This window comes from Microcebus murinus, chromosome 15 (genome assembly GCF_040939455.1).
Source record: "Microcebus murinus isolate Inina chromosome 15, M.murinus_Inina_mat1.0, whole genome shotgun sequence".
Lineage (NCBI taxonomy): Eukaryota > Metazoa > Chordata > Mammalia > Primates > Cheirogaleidae > Microcebus > Microcebus murinus.
Window position 1 is genome coordinate 74,619,779 of NC_134118.1, and position 16,440 is coordinate 74,636,218.

The 16,440-nt window shown below is 35.8% G+C and overlaps 1 protein-coding gene across 6 annotated transcripts in view; it reads right to left on the reverse strand.

Annotated features, from left to right (window-relative positions):
* CLCN3 (chloride voltage-gated channel 3) overlaps positions 1–16,440 on the reverse strand; it is an 87,194-nt gene that overhangs the window by 54,895 nt on the left and 15,859 nt on the right. The window contains exon 1 of one of the 6 annotated variants that reach the window (XM_076010723.1): positions 14,184–14,208. The exons of the other annotated variants lie outside the window; for them this stretch is intronic. The gene's annotated coding sequence lies outside the window, so the exon portion shown is untranslated. Of the gene's footprint in view, positions 1–14,183; positions 14,209–16,440 lie in introns of those variants that run through there. 6 annotated transcript variants of the gene reach the window in all.

Genomic DNA, 16,440 nt, shown 5'->3' on the forward strand with positions numbered 1-16,440 from the left:
ATTATTCAGGAGAGAGTAGAAAGGAAACAAAATTGACCATGAATTGATAACTACTTAAGCTAAGTGATGAGGACAAAAAGGTGCATAATACTATTTGCTATAGTTTTATATGCTTTAAATTTTCTATAATGAAAAGGCTTAAAAAAGAATGCTTATAAATAAAATCCCTTGAGATAAATATTAATACAAAATTCTTTCCTTTATTCCTCAAACTAAATATGTTAGTACTAGAAGCAGCAGGTTAAATAATTGTAGCTTAAAATCCATTAAGTGTGGCTACTTTACATTTACATTTGGACACACGATACTACACTAAGCTTTAACTTGCATTGTCAGTCATACTCCCTAAGAAAATGTATCAGGAAAAAAAAACAAAACATGGAAAAGCTTTCAAGGAGGACAATCAACAAGACACACAGTTAGATGTAAAGTTATTTAAAGTCTTAAAAAAAGAAGTGGGAATTCTAAAAACTAAAAAGCCAGAAAATAAATTGAAAAAACAAAATGGTTTTGCAATATTCATACCTCATAAACATAAGAAGTTTTACTTACACAGGGGGTTACGCAAATAACAAATGACAGTATTAAAAATAGGAAGAGTTTTCTTTCACAAACATCACAAAACAATCACTTTTTCAAAATCAGAACCAAAAATAGCCAATTTTTTAAATGTCTAAACAATTCCTTTTCAAGGAATTTGTCAAATGTACTCATGCATGAACACAAACTAGTACAAGAACTAAGCAAAACATTTTAAGAGTCCTAATTTTTAGAAATAATATTTAAACCTAAATATCAATATTTACATTAAGTACAAATAGACTAAATGCTCCAATTAAAAAAATAAATATTATTTATTTTAAAATAAATATTTATTTTAAATGTATTAAACATAAATATGACCTAACTGGGTTTTTTAAAAGTCCAAGTATATGGTTACAAGAGTTTCAACTAAAACACACAGATGCATAAAGGCTAAAGGTAAAAGGATAAAAAAATGTAAACTCTAACCAAAGAAAATTTGGAAGCTATATCAGCATCAAAGTAGTCTGTAAAGTTAAAAAAAAAAAACCAAAAAAAACTATAATTGGAAAGAGAGTCATTAAAAAAAAAATAAAAGTGGCTCAATTCACCAGGAAGATATAACCTAATAATATGGGATATCAAAGCATATAAAGTAAAAACTGACAGAATGACAAAAAATAGTAGTAGATAAATCTACAAATGTAGTGAAAAAGTTTTTAACACATCACTGTAAAATACTTAATAGAAACAAACAAGGAGAAGAATCAATAGGGAAGCAGAGTTAACAAACTTTACCTAATGAACACATAGAGAACACCATAACCAAAAAGTTCACATTATGTACTCTTACAGCATACATGGAACATTTATAAAAATTGACTTTTATAACATTTATAAAATTTTTATAACATTTACAAAAATTGGGCCACAATGCAAGTCACAAAAAATTTCAACACAATGAAATTATATTATGTATATTCTCTGACCACAATGCAATAACATTATAAGTCAACTAAAAGCATAACCAGAAATTCCTCATGTGTTTGGAAATTATGAACTGTATTTCTAAATAACCTATAGGCCAAAGTAGATATCATTATAGAAGTTAAAAAAAATGACACCTAATTAGTGGTAATGATAATAAAGGCTTATGGCATGGAGATAAAATAGGATCTGAAGGAAAATTTATAGCTTTAAATGCATTTACCTAAAAAGGAGGCTTAAAACTATGGAGCCAACCATTCACTTCAAGAAAAAAACCAAATAAACAAAAACAAAACACACAGCAAAATAAATCCAAAGAAAAAGCAGAAGGAAATAAAATCAGAAATGAATAACAGAAACAGAAAGCAAATACATAATAGAAAAGAACAGAGGCAAAACCAATTCACTGGAAAGACTAATAATGACTGATAAATCTACAGTGACACAAATTAAGGAGGGAAGGGAAGGGGGAGGAGAGAGGGCAGAAGAAAGGGAAAGGAGGCGGGAAAGGAGCGAGTAGAAGAAAGAAAGGGGGAAGGAGAAAGAGAAGAAAGAGAAGAAAAAAACACAAATAACCATTATCAGGACAAAAAAATAAACCAACAGTACCAAACAGGGAGTTAAGAAATATATCCTCCTATATATGGGCCCTTCATGTATATGATGTGACACTATATAACAGTGGGTAAAAAATGATATTCCTAGTAAATGATGCTGGGACACCTGGCTATTTGCATGGAAGAAAATTTAATATACCCTAACATACAAACACACAAAAATCACTCAATTATTGACCTAAATGTAAAGACAAACAAAGCTCTTACAAAATAGTATAGAAAAATGTCTTCATGACCTCAGGGTAGGGACATTTTTCTCAATCAAGACACAAAAAGCATTAACCATAAAACAAAAGATTAATACATAGAACCACACTACAATTAAGACCATTTGTTCATAATTAGTCCATTATGAGAACGAAATGCAACCCATAGAAGCTATTTACAACACATTTATCCAGCAAAAAATGTGTGTGAAAAATAAAGAATTTCCACAAATTTCTAGGACGATAACCCAATAGAAAAATGGGCAGATGAGCTGAATTGGTATTCCACAAAGGACTTCCAGATAGCCAAGATGAAAAGATGCTCAATCTCTATGATTACCAAGAAAATATAAATTAAAACTACAATCAGAATCCATACATAGCCAGACTGACAAAAGTCTGACAATATCAAGTGGTTGGTAAATGTGGAGCAATGGAAGCTCTCCTACATTCCTGGTGTGAGTATAAACTGGAACACCACAACGGAAAACATAACCTATGATCCAACTAGTTCACACCCAGGACAAATGAACTTTGTGCACACACATACCAGTATACATGTATAATATTCAAAGTAGCATTGTTTGGAGCCACCAAAAACTGTTAAGAGCTTCAAGATCCATCAAAAATAACATGCATAAGGTAAGCTGTAGTATATTCATAAAAAAGAATGATACAGTCTACAGCAACATCACAAACAGCTACTACCTACAACATGGATAAATTCTTGAAAACTATAATGTGCAAAAGCAAGAAACAGCATATAAACTGTATGATTCCATTTATTTAACTTTCAAAAATAGGCAATATTAAATTATGGTCCCAAGGATGTATATGTAGATGATCAAACCATGAAGTAAAGCAAGAAAGTGATTAGACAAAGAGAAAATAGTATTTAGCTTTAGAGGAACAGGAAAGGGTTATGATCAGGAAAGTACATACAGGAGGCTTCTGGAATATCATTATGATTTATTTTCTTTTTTTTTTTTTTTTTTTTTTTTTGAGACAGAGTCTCGCTTTGTTGCCCAGGCTAGAGTGAGTGCCGTGGCGTCAGCCTAGCTCACAGCAACCTCAAACTCCTGGGCTCAAGCAATCCTGCTGCCTCAGCCTCCCGAGTAGCTGGGACTACAGGCATGCGCCACCACGTCCGGCTAATTTTATATATATATATATTAGTTGGCCAATTAATTTCTTTCTATTTATAGTAGAGACGGGGTCTCGCTCTTGCTTAGGCTGGTTTCGAATTCCTGACCTCGAGCAATCCGCCCGCCTCGGCCTCCCAGAGTGCTAGGATTACAGGCGTGAGCCACCGCGCCCGGCATGATTTATTTTCTTAACCTGGATGGGAGGCAAAGATGCTTGCTTTGTAATTACTCATTAAACTGTACAATTATGCATTAAACTGTATAAAATGCATTATGTTTTATGGATTTTCTGATGTGTTAATGTCACAATTATGAAGTCCTTGAGTTAGAAATTTATCCTAAATATCTCTAATTCTATTAACATCTAATGTGGATTTCTTCTTTTTTCCTATCTAAATTCCTCTAGTTTAATATTATTTACAATCTCAATCAGATGTAGGTAACAAGTTTCATTCTACACTGACTTTCATTTTTTGTAAGCACTGCTTTTTCCAAGGAATTTCCTCTTTTAGTATTTCAGAGCTGTCTAAACAGGTCCATAGACTCCCTATGATTTTAGGTACAACTGAACCTCCATATCCGTGGGTTCTGCATCCATGCATTCACCCAACTGGAGCTTGAAAATATTCAGGAAGAAAAAAAAGGATGGTTGTATCTGTACTGAACATGTGCAGACCTTTTTTTTGTCATTATTCTACAAACAATACAGTACAACTATTTACATATTATTTATATTGTATATAAATGTATATAAGTAATCTAGAAATGAGTTAAAGTACACTGGGAGGATGTGCATGGGTTATATCCAAATACCATGCCACTTTATATAAGGGACTTGAGAATCCGTGGATTTTGTTATACCAGTCCCCCATGTATACCGAAGGACAACTGTATGTACTTCAGCAGCTTATGATTTTATAGGTTTGGCACATAACTCCTGCAGCCTTTTTATTCTTTTTTTTGTTTTTCCTCAGAGATAGGGTTTCACTATGTTGCCCAGGTTGGAGTGCTGTGGCTATTCACAGGAACAATCACAGCCTCAAACTCCTAGCTTCAAGCGACCCTCCTGTCTCAGCCTCCCAAGTAGCTGTGACTTGCCCACCTTCCTGCAATTTTTTTCAACTGAAATTCTTACTCAGAACCACAATACAAAACATAACTTGACTATTTTCTTAAGGAAAGCTCGTAAGTAGTATTCACTATGCACAGAAGTTAATTCATTACATCATGGCATCCAGGAGAGAGACAGAGTGAAGAGGTAAAGTAATATTTTTAGTTAACTTTCTTTGGACCTTTTTTAAAAAAAAAAAATTTTTTTTTCAGTGCAATGACAGTAATTACAAGTCATATATGAGGTACAAATCACCAGGTTCTGTGTATTGTAATAAAAGTTAAGCTCACTTCTTTCCAACAGCCTTCCTGATGATATCCATTCAGTATTTGACTGGCTTTCCATTGGTATCTCAGGCTAATTTATCAGGGCACTAGTTTATTAACACCAAATTCTTTTGCCCAGTTCATTAGTAACATCCTGAATTACAAACTTCACAAACTTAGTATGGGTACGTTTCCCTTAAATGCATTACCTTAGTGTATATAAACACATAAATTTGGGCAGTCCCCTACTTCCACATATATTAAGTAAGTTAAGTAGGTTGCTCTAAATAAAACAGTCTAGAGTTGCAGGTGTAGAAAATGTTTACAAGGTAGCTGGCAACAGAATGTGAAGGGTGTCAAATGTATTAAGGACATGACCCTGCTTAGAATAAATTATCAGATGAACTTTAGAATTACTTATTTCTAAAAATAATTCTAAGTAGACCATTTGAAAGAGCTTTGACCTTTTCCCAATAGACAGCCATTAATTGGTAGCTGCAGTGTTTTGTTAACTTCACTTTAAAAATTTCTAAAAAACTCTTTACCAAAGATTTACAATGTAATCATTTCATGAGGCTTAAGAGTTTATGGTGCCAAATTTGACTTTAGAGCCAAATGTCTCACTAGATAGAATAGTACCGCCCAATGCTAAAGGCAGATGCCAGATAAAAACTAAAATCAACTTGTCATCTACTGAAAACAACATGCACAGATACAACCTTTGAAACTCTGTGGCAAAGTCAGATTATTCTAACTCAGAATACTTCTTGGAGCTATTCTATAACAAATTTCTTTTTATTTATAAATCCACATACAAGGATACTATGTTTACGAAAAAACTACTCAGATTATTTTATTAACAAAATAGCCTCATTTTATTAATGTTTTCTACCTGTAGTTACTATCAAAGAGCTTCATTATACTTACTCATAAAAAACAATCAACTCCAACTGCCTTAGCAGCATTTACACTTATCTTTAGCAACAGTTCCACCAACAACTTTCAAAACACTATATTCATTACACATTAACAGCTGTTAATAAAGGCCTTCCTCCCAGTTTTTATTTCTAAGAACTTAGAATACATTTGTGTATTTGAATATTATGCAACCATTAAAATAAGCTTCTGTACCATAAGGCAATGTTTTTAATATTAAATAAAAAACTTCCCACTGTATAAATGGCACTATCAGTTGCATATGCTAGAATAACACAACACTTTCTCTTTTACCCCTTTGCCCCGCAGCAAAACTATCAGCAGCTCTGGCTGATTTTACCCCTAGATCTATTTTGAATCTGTCTATTCCCCCTGTCACAATGCCAGACCTAGACACCATCATCTCTCCTCTAAACCACTATATTTATCTCTGTGCTCTCACCACCTAACAAAACATTCGCCTGCACAACAGGTGAATGACCTTTAAAATGACCAAGATCCTATCACTCTCTTGCTTTAAAATTCTTCAATGGTTCCCCGCTACTCTTAGGAAAAAGTGCCAAAATCTTAATATGCGTGATGTGGACCTTGGGTGACTACCTCTTCAGACTCAGTCTCTCCCCCACCCTGTTTCCAGCACTCACTCTCTACACTGAGCCACTGTGCCTCTAAAGCCCCAAGCTCCTTCCCTCTCCCCCAAGCTCCAGGCACTTACACCCCACCACTTCCTTCCTTCACCAGCCTGCCCTGTACTCATTTTTCATTTCTCACCTTAAATGACATATCTTAGACTTCCCCTCACACCGTTCTTCCTTATAGCATTTACCATATCACAACTGTAACTGTTTTTTTTATGGGACTGTTTATCTTAATAGTACTCTCGTTCACTGGAGTATAAGCTCCATAAGAAAAAGATTCAGACCATTCTTATTCCCTGCTCTACCCTGAGTACCTACCATGTTGTCTAGCCCAGAGAGGAGACTAATAATCATTGGCTGAATGGAATATGCATAGAATTAAGTCTAGAAAAAATATATACCAAAATAATCAGTTATCTGGGTGGTGTAAAATTTATGGGTGATCTTCATTTTCTACCTTACATTTTTCATCATTCATATTTTTCTATAATAAGCACATTTTTCTTTTATTATTTAAAAGTTAACTCTTTCTAACACAGTTTTTAAAATAAACTTTATTTTGGAATACTTTTAGATTTGCAAAAAATTACAAAGTGAATATTTCCCATTCAGTTTTCCCAGCCGTTAACATCTTACATTTCCATGATATGTTTGTCAAAGCTAAGAAACTGACACTGGTATATTAAGTAAACTCTAGACTTCATTTAGATTTCAGCAGTTTTTCTATTAATGTCCTCTTTTTTATTCCAAGTTGCAATCCAGATACCACATTGCATTTAGTTATCATGTCTCCTTAAACTTCTTTGGTCTTTGACAGTTTTTCAGTCTTTCCTTGTTTTCATGACCTTGATTAGTCAGATATCCTGTAAAATGTCCCCCAGTCTGGGTTTGTCTGTCGTTTTTCTTGTGATTAGACTGGGGTTGTGGGTCTTTACAAAGAAGACCACAAAGGTAGTGTGCTCTTCTTGCAACATAGCAGGGTACGCGACATCCATATGACAACACGGGGGACATTAATGTTCACCATCAGGCTAAGATAGTGTTTGCCAGGTTTCTCCATTATACATTTACTATTTTTGCCTTTTTTCCCTACCCTATTATTTGGGAGCAAGTCACTAAGTAGAGCCCATCTCTTTTTCAAGGGAGAAGGAGGGAAAATTAAGCACCTGCACCATAAGGATGGAGTAGCTACATAAATTATGAGCTTCTTCTACAAGGAAAACTTGTTTCTCTTGCCCCGTTTACTTATTTATATCATTTATATGGGCTCATTTTATACTTTGGGCAATAATCCATGACGTTCCTTATTTTGCTGCTCAGATTATTCCAACTGTGACCATTAGGTGCTCTTTCAGGTTAGTTCCTGGGTTCCTTTAACATGCCCCAATCCCTTTGTTTTTTGAGCACATCCTTACTTCTCGTACTACAAGACACTCTGTCCTCATCTTGTATTTTCCCTGCCCTAGTCCTAGAATTAGTCATTTCTCCAACACAATTCAAGTCCTAAAGTTAACCATGTAAGATTTTGATGAACCTAGGATGATCTATCTGAACGTCATGATGGAGTCTGTTTGACAGCTGCAGAAAGGATAGGTTTAAACTTTGGGCACTCAGGCCAAAATTACCACAAAGGATCCAGATGTATAGCAGCAACACTTCCACCATTTCTTTTACCATATTCTTTTATGTTGTTTCCAAAACTAATCTGAGTTAATCAGGTAGAATATTTTTCTCTTCATTTTTCAGATAAGAAAATGAAAATGGACATAGTGACACTGACTAGTGTCAAGCAGCTAGATACTAATGTAGCCATTATCTTCTGTAGATTCCTCCTGGCTTTCCATCCTGTCCCTTTTTCCTGCTGGGAAACACTACCATTTTGGTGGCCCCTATGCAATAGAGATATAAAAATACAGGGAAGTGACATATATTCTGCTACTCTCCTGAATATCCTACCAACTTTATAGGTGTCCAGCTAAACCAAAACCTTTCTCTATATAGTCATATTAGGTCAATAAATAAAAAGAAAAAAACGCCCCTAAAAGTTATAAAATATGACAATATAACATGGTAAATAGATGAATATTTTACAAAACAGGAAACTTTTAATGAGCTCCTACTATCTGCATGCCAGTGTATTAGACATTGTAAGAAGGGAACAAAAAGCAATAAACAACACATGTGGCCATACAGGATATATAAATATTCCTTTTCCACAAAGTTTGGAAATAAGGAAAATAAGATTGTTCATCAAGAGTTAAACTATGTAATCGAAATATAATGGATCAGCTCTAAACAGAGCTATGTACATAGGAAAATAACAAATTACTAGGATAATTTTACTAAAAAAAGGCATAGCTTAATCAAGGAAGAGGGCAGGCTATACACAAACACGACATAACAATAAAGTCAAGAAAGCAAACACAATAGAAGCAATACAGTTTACTACATAGGAGAGGCCCTTAACTCCAACGTGGAAGTAAGGTATGACTTTCTAAAGGGACTGAGGGCTAATTTAAGAATCAAAGTACAGTAATAATTGCTCCTATAGGCAAAAGACTATGACGACCTGGAGAAACGGCAGCCAGGCACAAGCTCGAACCTCACATTCACAAGGCCCAGGGCAACAGTACAACAGAAGACCCATTTACCATATGACTGAATATGTAAAGTTATAAATCAAGCTTAAAAACATTAATAAAATTTGTTCTATCCTCCTACATTGACAAATATAGCTTATATAATGACCTGGAAGTTTAGCTTCAGTTTTATGATTCTGCAGCTAATCTGTTGACAATTAGGAAAACACTGAAAAGTATAAAGAAAAATGAAAAGTACCCAAATTCCATCACCAAGAGAAAAACCATTATTTGGTATATTTCCCTCCAACTTTTTTTCTGTATGCACATAACATTTGAAGAAAACTGGGTTGGAGATATATACGTGCAGATTTTACCCTTTTTATTCAAACCCTCCACTCTTATAGTTTGTAACAGAACATTGCGAGCCACCTTATTCAGTTGCCCAGCATGCACTGCGCAGCTTAAAACAAAATTCTCAAAAGTATGATCAAATATGGCCCATAGACCCCCTAGAGATCCCCAAGATCTAATTTTCAGAAGGTCTGTGAGGTTAAAAACATTTTCAATAAGTAATACTAAGACATCTGTATCAGTTTCCTATTGCCTTGGTAATAAACGAATTTAGTAGCTTAAAAGAACATAAATTGGCAGGGCACAGTGGCTCATGCCTGTAATCCTAGCACTCTGGGAGGCAAGATGGGAGGATCGCTCAAGGTCAGGAGTTCGGAACCAGGCTGAGTAAGAGCGAGACCCTGTCTCTAATAAAAATAGAAAGAAATTAATTGACCAACTAAAAATATATAGAAAAAATTAGCCGGGCATGGTGGTGCGTACTTGTAGTCCCAGCTACTCAGGAGGCTGCGGCAGCAGGATTGTTTGAGCCCAGGAGTTTGAGGTTGCTGTGAGCTAGGCTGACACCACGGCACTCTGGCCCAGGCAACAGAGTGAGACTCTGTCTCAACAACAACAACAAAAAGGAACATAAATTTATTCTCTTACAGCTCTGAAGATCAGAAGTCTAAGGTTAAGGTGTCATCAGAGCAGGGTTCCTTCTGGAGGATTTGGGGTAGAATCTGTTTCGTTGCCTTTTCCAGCTTCTAAAGGCCACCTTCACTCCTTAGCTTATGGCCTTTTCCTCAAATCACTTCTACCTCGTTTCCACTGTCTGTCTGCTGCTACAGACTGATCTTCATGCCTCCCTCTTTTAAGGGCCCATGTGATTACCCTGGGGCCACCATACAATCCAGGATAATCTCTCCACTTCAAGATCTTTAATCACAACCACAAAGTCCCTTTTGTCATACAAGGTAACATATTTACAGGCTCCAGGAATCCAGGTGTGGTTGGCAGGGATTGCTCAGCAGACCACACATTCTTTCTTTTTTTCATTGTATTGACTTTTCTTTTATAGCACAAAAGCAGCAGTGGGTAAAACAGCTTTACCTATCACAAATCTAAGCAGTGCATCATCATGTTCTGGAATTCAGTGTATTTTTGACCGCCAGGTACTTATGGAAAAGAAAAGCTTCCAAGAGTTCTTGATAAAACAGCAAATGTTATTCATTTCATTAAATTGCAACTCTTGAGTATACATCCTTTTAATACTCTAACAAAGTGGGAAGAAGATGTAGAATACTTTTGCTTATTATACTGTACCATGGTTCTGTCTTAAGGAAAAGCACTTGTATGAACGTTGCATTACAAGCTGAACTTTTTTCATGGAACACCATTTTTATCTGAAAGAACAGCCGACACATTGACTGTAGCTATTTAGACCTCAGAATCTGCCATTTTCTCAACATGAATCAAGTGAGCCAGTTTTTTTCAATTAAAGCAACTGATAATATTTGTTAATAATAAAAATTTGAGTTCTCAAGCAAAAATTAAATTTTGGAAAACTTGTATTCACCACTATGAGCCAGAAAGCTTCCCAACAGTTAAAGACTTTTCTGATGGGATTGGTGGCAATATAGTAAAAGATGTGACTTCTTGATTTTGTGTAATGAAATGTATGCGCTGTATACATTAGCTATTATGAGCTGACGAGAGTGTTCGTCCAAAATTTGTATGCTAAAGTCCTAACTCCTTTATCTTAGAATATGACATATTTAGAGATAAGGTCCAAATTACTTCTTTAGAGAAGTAATTAAAGTTAAATGATATCATGGTGGGTGTGGGGGGCTAATTGAATACGATTGGTCTCCTTATAAAAAGAGGAGATTAGGACAAAATGCACATAGGAAAAAAAGACCATGGGAGGACATAAGGATAAGACAGCCATCTACAAACCAAGGACAGAGACCGCAAAAGAAATCAACTGTGCCAACTCAAGAGCTGTGAGCAAATAAATTTGTTGTCTGAGCTACTCAGTCTATGGTACTTTGTTATGGTACCCCTAGCAAACCAATGCATCAGTGAATCAATTTTCCAAATGGCTAATGTATGACATTATAAAATCATGTATGGGTAATAGATCCATTCAAAGTGCAAAACAGGCCAATGTATTTTCATTTAACACAGCACAGAATGTTCATTAATACACTTTCCACATTGCAATTAACCTTTAAGAAATTACCACTTGTCAGGTTTTCATATAATATCAAAGAAGAATACCCACAATGATCTGAAAGGCTATTAAATTTTTCTTCCTTTTCTAACTATATTTTGGTATAAGGCTGAATTTTATTGCATATTTCAACCAAAACAACATATCACAATAATTTGAAGCATGTATGAGACTCCAGTGGATTCTATTAAGCCGATAGTAGAGACATTTACAAAAATATAAAACAATGCCACCCTTCTCACTAAATTTATTTTTGGAAATACAGATTTTATTTTTTCATTAAAATCTTATTGTTACAACATGAGTTTATTATTGCTATTTTTAAATGAATTGATAAAGTTCTATTTTAATTTATAATATGGTAAATATTGATAACTATAATAGGATGAGTGCTGTGGTTCATGCCTAAAATCCCAATGCTTTTGGAGGCTAAGGCAGGAGGATCACCTGAGGCCAGGAGTTTGAGACCACCCTGAGCAACACAGCAAGACCCTGTGTCTACAAAACAACAACCAAAAAAAGCTGGGCATGGTGGTGCATAACCATAGTCCTTTAAACAAGTGAATAATATGCTCAAAAAAACAGATAGTATAACTTTTTTTCCAAGAGTATAGAAATCTATAAAAAATAAAGGAAAGGAAATTCTACAGCTGAAAAATAACTAAAATTCAAAACTCAATAGAAAATAACAATGAGCTACCACTACACACCTATTAGAAGGCTAAAATCCAAAACACTGACAGCACCAGATACTGGCAAGAAATGTGGAGCAAAAGGAACTCTCATTCATTGCTGGTGGGAATGCAAGATGGTACAGCCACTTTGCAAGACAGCTTGGCAGTTTTTTACAAAGCTAAACATACTCTTACCATATGATCCAGCTATCATACTCGTTGATATTTACTCAATGGTCTGAAATATCCACAGGAAAAGAAAAAAGGATGAAAAATGCAGAAAAGAGTATGAGATATAAGGGTCATACTGAAAAGATCTAACATATGCACTTAAGAGTCCTAAAAGGAGAGGAGAGACAGAATAGCAGAAGGAACATTTGAGAATACACTTGTCAAAACTATATGAAGATGGAAAATAAAAGCAAGTCACATATTCAGGAAGCTCTAATAAACCCAGTCAGGATAAATGCAAAGGCTACACCTAGACATATCATATTAAGCTTCCGAGAACCAAAGACAAAGAAAAGTCTTAAAACCAGCCAGAGGGAAAAAATAAAAGACACACTACCCTTCAAGATGCAATAAAAAAACTTCATCTTTGAAGTGTTCAAAGAAGATAATTACAAATCTAGAATATAGCTGCAAAAATATACTAGAAAAACAAAGGTGAAAAAAAACTTTTACACTGAGTGAATGTATTGCTAGCAGATGGTCATTTAAGAAATACTAATGAGAATTCTTCAATGCAGAAAGATAACCCACACAGAAATATGAAAATGCTTCTGTCTGTACAGAATGAAGAATAGAAAAAGTAAAGATGTGACTAAATCTAAATAGACTTTGACTTACAAAACAATAATGTCTTGTACAGTTTAAAATATATGAAAAATAAAAACACAGGATGTCCCAAAAGTTACCAGACGTAGGGAAAATGGGAAATTGTAGCTAAATGTACTTTTATTTACAAAATGTTCATTACAAATTTTTTTCAAAATTTACAATTTCCCATTTTCCCTATGTATGGTGACTTTTGGGACACCTTGAGGATAAAAATAAAAAGGTAAAGTATTCTAAGGTCCTTCCATTTTCCAGGAAGTGGTAAAAGTACTAAATAATAGAACTACTAAAACAAAGGTGCATGTTATAATCTCTAGAGTAATCCACTGAACAAAAAGTGAATGTATAACTATCAAGTTATTGGAGGGAACAGAAATAAGGGGAGAGGAAAGAACAGATGTAACAAACAGAAAACAGAAAGATGGACGGTTTGAAACCAAACATATTGGTGATCGTGTTAAATGCAAATGGCTATAGGTCAATAAAAGACAAATTTAAAAAACAAAACTCGTCTATATATATGCTGGGTTTTGGTATAAGGATAGACAAATATTTCAATGTAACACAGCAGAAAAGTCCAGAAACAGACCTATGGAAAAACAGCCACTTGATACACATACATGACAAAAATGTCACTGTAGTACACTGGAAAAAGGAAGGTTTTTTTTTTCAATAAATGGTGCTGGATCAACTAGTTAAATTCATTGGGGGAGAAAAACAAATCTGAATCCTAAACTCACAGCATATACAAAATTTAACTCCAGGTAGATTATAAATCTAAATGTGAATGCACAAAAATAAAACTTCTATAAGAAAACAGGAGGATATCTTTGTCACTTTGAGGTATAGGAAGCAGAATACAAAAACATATTAAAAATAAAGGAAAAGATTAACTGAATTGATAACATCTTCATTAAAAGATTCTTTTGAGAGTAAAAAGACATACCACAGAGTGAGAGAAGACATTTGCAACACTGTAAATGTATCTGAGAAAGGACTCCCAACCAGAATGCATAATGAACGTCTATGAAATAGGGAAAAGGACTGAAACAGGCACATCAAAACAGGCAATCTGGCTGGGCGCGGTGGCTCACACCTGTAATCCTGGCGCTCTGGGAGGTTCAGGTCGGCAGATGGCTCAAGGTCAGGAGTTGGAAACCAGCCTGAGCAAGAGCAAGATCATGTCAATACTAAAAATAGAAAGAAATTAGCTGGACAACTAAAAATAAATAGAAAAAAATTAGTAGGGCACGCTGGCACATGCCTGTAGTGCCCGCTACTCGGGAGGCTAAGGCAGGAGGATGGCTTGAGCCCAGGAGTTTGAGGTTGCTGTGAGCTAGGCTGACGCCAGGGCACTCTAGCCCGGGCAACAGAGTGAGACTCTGTCTCAAAAAAAAAATATTTTTTTAAAAATTAATTTAAAAAAAAAAGAGGCAATCTAAAAAGCCAATAAATATACAAAAAGGCACAAGCCATCAGGTAAACATAAATTAAAGCCAAAATGAGAGACTTCTACTGGACCCACACTAGAATAGCCAAAAATTTAAAAACTGATAATAGCAAGTATTGGGAAAGATGCAGAGCAACTAGAACTACGACACACTGCTAGTAGAAATATAAACGCCACAACTTCTTTGAAAATGTCTTTGACAATATCTGAAAATGATGAGATACACATACTCTATGATTCCACTCTGTTGTATAAATCATATAGAACTGTGTACATATGTGCACTAAAACACATGTACATGAAAATTCACACCAGCACTATTAGTAATAGCCAAAATCTGAAGAAAAAAAAAACCCACAAACAACAAAATATCTATCAAGAGTAGAATAACTAAACTGAAGTATGCTTACACATGGGATACTACATAGCAATGGAAATAAATTAATTACAGCTATTTGCAACAACACAGATAATCTCAAAACATAAATAAAAGCAGCCAGACATAACATATATAGTATGTTTCCATTTATGTAAGGATTAAATACCTGCGAAACTAATCTAGACAAAAATCAAAATACTAGTTACCTTTAACTGAAGGGGGAACAAGAGAAAATTCTGGAAGTACTGGCAATTTTTTTTTTTTTTGATTGAGGAATAGTTGTATGAGAACATTCACTTTGTAGAAACTCATCAGTTTCTACACTATGATTTGATAACTGTATACCTCTCTGTATTATGTTATATTTAAACTTACAAGTTTATCAAATGTGGGGGTTTTTGGGGGGGGTGATAAAAATGTTTTGAAGCCGGGCGCGGTGGCTCACGCCTGTAATCCTAGCACTCTGGGAGGCCGAGGCAGGTGGATTGCTCGAGGTCAGGAGTTCGAAACCAGCCTGAGCAAGAGTGAGACCCCATCTCTACTATAAATAGAAAGGAATTAATTGACCAACTAATATATAGAGAAAAAATTAGCCAGGCATGGTGGTGCATGCCTGTAGTCCCAGCTACTCGGGAGGCTGAGGCAGTAGGATCACTTGAGCCCAGGAGTTTGAGGTTGCTGTGAGCTAGGCTGACCCCACGGCACTCTAGCCCGGGCAACAGAGCGAGAGACTGTCTCTAAATAAATAAATAAATAAAGTTTTGAAACTAGATAGAAGTGGCAGTTGCACAACTTGTGAACGTGCCAAACGCCACTGAATTGTATACTTTACAACTGTAGTCCCCAACTCTGGGCCACAGACTGGTACTGGTCTGTGGCCTGTTAGGAACCAGGCAGCACAGCAGGAGGTGAGGGGTGGGTGAGCAAGCGAAGCTTCATCTGTGTTTACAGCCACTGTCCACTGCTGGCATCACCACGTAAGCTCTGCCTCCTGTCAGATCAGTGGCACCATTAGATTCTTTTTTTTTTTTCTTTTTTGAGACAGTCTCACTTTGTTGCCCAGGCTAGAGTGAGTGCCATGGCGTCAGCCTAGCCCACAGCATCCTCAAACTCCTGGGCTCAAGCCATTCTCCTGCCTCAGCCTCCCGAGTAGATGGGACTACAGGCATGCGCCACCATGCTCGGCTAATTTTTTCTATATATATTAGTTGGCCAATTAATTCCTTTCTATTTATAGTAGAGACAGGGTCTCGCTCTTGCTCAGGCTGGTTTCGAACTCCTGACCTTGAGCAATCCACCTGCCTTGGCCTCCCAGAGTGCTAGGATTACAAGCATGAGCCACCACGCCTGGCACCATTAGATTCTCATAGGCGCGAGGACCCTACTGTAGACTGCCATGTGAGGGCCCTAGGTTGTGGCTCCTTTTATGACAATCTAATGCCTGATGATCTGAGGTGGAGCTTAGGCACTGATGCCAGTGCTGGGCAGCGGCTACAAATACAGATTGTCACTAGCAGAGAGGTT